This window comes from Antechinus flavipes, chromosome 2, assembly GCF_016432865.1.
Source record: "Antechinus flavipes isolate AdamAnt ecotype Samford, QLD, Australia chromosome 2, AdamAnt_v2, whole genome shotgun sequence".
Taxonomy (NCBI): domain Eukaryota; kingdom Metazoa; phylum Chordata; class Mammalia; order Dasyuromorphia; family Dasyuridae; genus Antechinus; species Antechinus flavipes.
In genome coordinates, this window is record NC_067399.1 from 328058598 (window position 1) to 328064597 (window position 6000).

Consider the following 6000-nt stretch of genomic DNA (forward strand, 5'->3'; position numbering starts at 1 on the left):
TTTGACTTGCACATGTTCATTCAAGAAGGCAGCAGGATAGTGGATGAAATGATATGTGTTCCTAGTTTTCACTTAAAGAAAGCTAGTCCCAACAGTGTCTCACATTCCCCATCAAATGATGTCCATGCTTGCCTTACATAAAGGATAACTAAATAAGGCATATGCCAATTACTGCTTATTTATTTTAGTCCCTATGTTGTATAACATCTATAATATACAATAGACACTAGAGCCTGACCTTTTGGAACTGAAAGTTTAGATGCAATCTGAATTTTCTGAGCCAAAAATCTTCCAACAGTTTTATGTTGTCTCTGGAAATGAAATCTCCAAAGACTACCAGAGTCTGCCATAGTCTCCATGACCTATCCTCAAAGCATACAGTTTTCCAAAAGCCCTAAACCTGACATAGCAAAAGGACCAAAATGTTCTTTGTCAGATTCTAGCTCTTCTCCGCAGTCGTAGTCATATTTATAAAGCTCAAAATCTTCACTGCTTGCAACAACAAATTGTTTAGTGAAAAACTTCAGAATGGATTGGAGCAAGAGCTTTAAGAGATTTTACTGGCTCCAAACTGCTTATTAAAAGCCATGGTTTTCCATAGTAATTACCAGAATTTCACCTTCAGGACATGTTCCATGCTGCTAACTGACATACTAAAATTAGGTGACTTCAATTTTGTCCACTGTCCCAGAGGCAGACAGTTTTTAGCACTGGCTGAAGTTAAAGCCTTTTTAATACCAGGGGTGTGACAGATTAGGTTCTGCTTCATATTTATTCAAAACATGTGCATAAGAGTTTATACAGTCCACTTGTCAATGGTTGGGTGCTATCCTAAGTAAAACCCACACTCTTGATAATGTTTTCACGAGCCAAGGTCATAGCAAGCCACATTTTACCTGTAAAATCTGAAGTTGCCATAGTGACTTTTAGAGCATCTGTCTTCAATGCTGGAACCTATACCTCACCGTATTACCCAAAAATGTCCCAGGCTAGTCCCCCGTGTCTTCTTGGCGCTGCATAAGTTCACCATCTTTGCATTTTTTTTTTCACACTGATTAGGAAAGAGTTCTAGAGCGTGACACCATGAAAGCCAGGCCACATGTGCCCTGTGTAAGTGATTGGGGTCTGCCTATGCCACGGAGTGGCTGATGATCTGCTGCAGCTGCTCCTGTTCCTTCTGGGCAACAATTTGGATCGCTCAGGAAAGTCCTAACCCAGGACTGGGAAGAGGGGGAAGAACAGGAAGCTGGCTAGTTGGCAGTGCTGGTGCTGAAGGACCCTCCTCCAACATGGTGGTCTTGTTAGGACAGGGATGGAAGGAAGGAGGAAGAAAGGGGAGGCTCTTCCAAGGTCATTTTGAGCTGCACATATCCAAAATACAACTCATCCAACTTTCATATTACTATCAGTAACACTAAGATCAGCAACCTCAGCATCTTCCTCTCACGCTCATCCCCCATGTCCATTCCCAAATCTCATCATTTCTATGTTCACAGTATCTCACAAATAAATAATCCCTTCTCCTCACTTACATATCCACAAACATAGTTCAGACCCTTATCACCTCTTGCATGGACAACTGCAATAGCCTTCTCTCTGCTCTCCCTGTCCCAAGTATCTCCCACAACAATCCATCTTCAGCTGCCAAAGTGGTCTTTCTAAAAGCAGATGCCATCCTGTTGAATGAACTCTAATGGCATTCTTTTACTTCAAGAATCAAATATTAAAACCTCTTTTTGGATTAAAGCTATTTATAACCTGACTTATCTTTCCCATATTTTTACAGTTTATTTTTCTTCCATTTAATTTCCAATTCATCTCCTCCAACCTCATACTCTGTATCTATTATCTATTACTTTGCACTTGCTGTCTCCCATGTCTGGAATGATTGGCCCTCTTATCTTTAGCTATTTCCTGGCTTCTTCCAAGAACTAGCCCAAATCTGACCTACAAAAATACTTTTCTGGTCTCTCCCATTTCTAATGCCTTTCCCTCTAAGGTTACTTTTCATCTACTCTACATATCCTGTATCTATTTATTTGTTATCTCCCCTATTTTTTTACCTTTCATTATATATACAGTGAGTACTTGGCACATAAAAATTTTTTTTAATTAAACCTTTTTCATTTTCAAAACATATGCATGGGGGACTTCCGGTTAAGATGGTGGAGAGGAGGCTCACAGCTGCATAAGCTCCGCGCTTTCTCTCACTATCCACTTCATTACAAGCCTCTGAATTAATGCTTGACTGAAAAAAAACCCACAAAGAGTTACCATCCTTGAGATTCGCCAAGAAAGGTCTGTCTTTACTGGAGGGCTGGGACGGTTTTAGATCGGGCGCAGGCGGCGGGCAGCGGCAGTGAGGGCACAGGAGCAGACTGGAGAGGGGGTGGGGAGTGATCGCAGCCGTCTCTGCGGGGAGAGCTTCGCTACAGGTTTGGATGCTTTGCTCCGGCAGCAAGTCAGCAGCCCAGCAGAGAAGCTAAAAACACCGGGGCTGAAGAACACAACCCCAAACAGCTGGAGTCTCTCGGGACCTGGCCGCCCCCCCCTTCCCCCCCCCCCCAGTGACTCAGCACGCTCTGGGATCTCAGAGCGCACGCGCATACAGTCCTGCTAGTGCCTCACTGCTGCCCCCTGCAGTCTGTAGAGGAAGCTCAATAACATACCCAGCCCCTCCCCCAAAGAAAGACTCCAGTTTTTTCTGTTTTTCTTTGGTAGTTTGTCTCTGATTAATAGACAGAATGAGCAAGAAGCTGAAGAGGACTTTAACCCTTGACAGCTTCTATACAGATAGAGAGCAGACTATAAATCCTGAGGAGACTAAAAACAGGCAGTCCCCAGGTGAATCCCCAAAGGAGGAGATCATCTGTTCCTCAGCACAGATGAACCTCATAGAAGTGATTAAAAAGGCTCTCACAAGGGAACTAGAAGAAAAATGGGGAAAGCAGAGTGAGGCTTGGCAAAAGGAGAGGGAAGCTTGGGAAAAGGAGAGGGAGGCTTGGCAAAAGGAGAGGGAAGCTTGGGAAAAGGAGAGGGAGGCTTGGCAAAAGAGCCTGGAGAAAGTTAAAGAGAGAGTGGATAAAGAAGTAAAATCCTTGAAAAATAGGATTGGTGAACTGGAAACAGAAAACAGCTCTCTAAAAAACAAAATTGGCGAAATGGAAAAAAATTCCACAGAACAAAAGAACTCAATTGGACAATTAGAAAAAGATCTTAAAAAAGTGAGTGAAGAAAATACTTCACTGAAAATCAGAATTGAACAAGTGGAATTGAATGACTCGAGGAGACAAGAAGAATCAGTCAAGCAAATCCAAAAAAATCAAACAATGGAGAAAAATGTGAAATACCTTCTGGGGAAGACAACAGACCTGGAAAACAGATCCAGGAGAGACAATCTGAGAATCCTTGGATTTCCAGAAAAGAATGATGAAAAAAAGAGCCTGGACACTATTTTCCAAGAAATTATCAATGAGAACTGCCCAGAAGTCATAGGAACAGAGGAAAAAATAAACATTGAAAGGATTCATCGATCACCCACTGAAAGGGATCCTAAAATCAAAACACCAAGAAATATAGTGGCCAAATGCCAGAACCCTCAGATGAAGGAAAAAATATTGCAAGCGGCTAGAAAAACCCAATTCAAGTATCAAGGAGCCACAATAAGGATCACCCAGGATCTGGCAGCATCCACATTAAAAGATCGAAGGGCCTTCAATATGATATTCCGAAAGGCTAAGGAACTTGGTATGCAACCAAAAATAACTTACCCAGCGAGAATGAGCATCTTTTTCCAGGGAAGAAGATGGACATTCAACGAAGTAAGCGAATTTCATCTATTTCTGATGAAAAAACCAGAACTTAACAAAAAGTTTGATCTACAAATATAGAACTCAAGAGAAATCTAAAAAGGTAAAGATTAATCTTGGGAACTATATTTTGACTATATAGATGTATAAAGAATACATGTATACCTTGTTCTAGAAATTGATGTGGAAAGGACATTGTATCAGAAAAAGGGTAAAGTGGGGGTAGTACATCTCATGAAGAGGCATAGGAAACCTATTATTATATCTGAGAGAAAGAATGGAGGGGGATGAATATAGTGGGTATCTTACTGCCTTCAGAATTGGCTTTAAGTGAAAAATCTTAAGACATATTCAATCTATGATGAAACTTCTCCCACCTCATTGAAAAGTGAGAAGGGAAAAGTGAAAAGGGAAGGAATAAGCTAAGTGGAAGGGAATACGGGAACTGGGAGGGAAAGGGGTAAGATAGGGGGAGGAACTCTAAGGCGGGGGGAGGGATACTAAAAAGGGAGGGCTGTGAGAAGCAAGTGGTGCTCACAAGCTTAATACTGGGAAGGGGGGGAAAGGGGAAAGAAGGGAGAAAAGCATAAACCAGGGTTAACAAGATGGCAAGTAATACAGAATTGGTCATTCTAACCATAAACGTGAACGGGGTAAACTCCCCCATAAAGAGGAAGCGGTTAGCAGAATGGATTAAAAGCCAGAATCCTACAATATGTTGTTTACAGGAAACACACCTGAAGAGGGGAGATACATGCAGGTTAAAGGTAAAAGGTTGGAGCAAAATCTACTATGCTTCAGGTGAAGTCAAAAAAGCAGGGGTAGCCATCCTGATCTCAGATCAAGCTAAAGCAAAAATTGATCTAATTAAAAGAGATAAGGAAGGGCACTATATCTTGCTAAAGGGTAGCATGGATAATGAAGCACTATCTATATTAAACATATATGCACCAAGTGGGGTAGCATCTAAATTCTTAAAAGAGAAACTAAGAGAGCTGCAAGAAGAAATAGACAGTAAAACTATAATAGTGGGAGATCTTAACCTTGCACTCTCAGAATTAGATAAATCAAACCACAAAATAAATAAGAAAGAAGTCAAAGAGGTAAATAGAATACTAGAAAAGTTAGATATGATAGATCTCTGGAGAAAATGTAATGGAGACAGAAAGGAATACACTTTCTTTTCAGCAGTTCATGGAACCTATACAAAAATTGACCATATATTAGGACATAAAAACCTCAAACTCAAATGCAGTAAGGCAGAAATAGTAAATGCATCCTTTTCAGACCACGATGCAATGAAAATTACATTCAACAAAAAACCAGGGGGAAGTAGACCAAAAAATAATTGGAAACTAAATAATCTCATACTAAAGAATGATTGGGTGAAACAGCAAATCATAGACATAATTAATAACTTCACCCAAGAAAACGATAATAATGAGACATCATACCAAAATGTATGGGATGCAGCCAAAGCGGTAATAAGGGGAAATTTCATATCTCTAGAGGCCTATTTGTATAAAATAGAGAAAGAGAAGGTCAATGAATTGGGTTTGCAACTAAAAATGCTAGAAAAGGAACAAATTAAAAACCCCCAGTCAAACACTAAACTTGAAATTCTAAAAATAAAAGGTGAGATCAATAAAATTGAAAGTAAAAAAACTATTGAATTGATTAATAAAACTAAGAGTTGGTTCTATGAAAAAACCAACAAAATAGACAAACCCTTAGTAAATCTGATTAAAAAAAGGAAAGAGGAAAATCAAATTGTTAGTCTTAAAAATGAAAAGGGAGAACTCACCACTAACGAAGAGGAAATTAGAGCAATAATTAGGTGTTACTTTGCCCAACTTTATGCCAATAAATTCGACAACTTAAATGAAATAGAAAAATACCTCCAAAAATATAGCTTGCCCAAACTAACAGAGGAAGAAGTAAATATCCTAAACAGTCCTATCTCAGAAAAAGAAATAGAACAAACTATCAATCAACTCCCTAAGAAAAAATCCCCAGGACCAGATGGATTTACATGTGAATTCTACCAAACATTTAAAGAACAATTAACTCCAATGTTATATAAACTATTTGAAAAAATAGGGATTGAAGGAGTCCTACCAAACTCCTTTTATGACACAGACATGGTACTGATACCTAAACCAGGTAGGCTGAAAACAGAAAAAGAAAATTA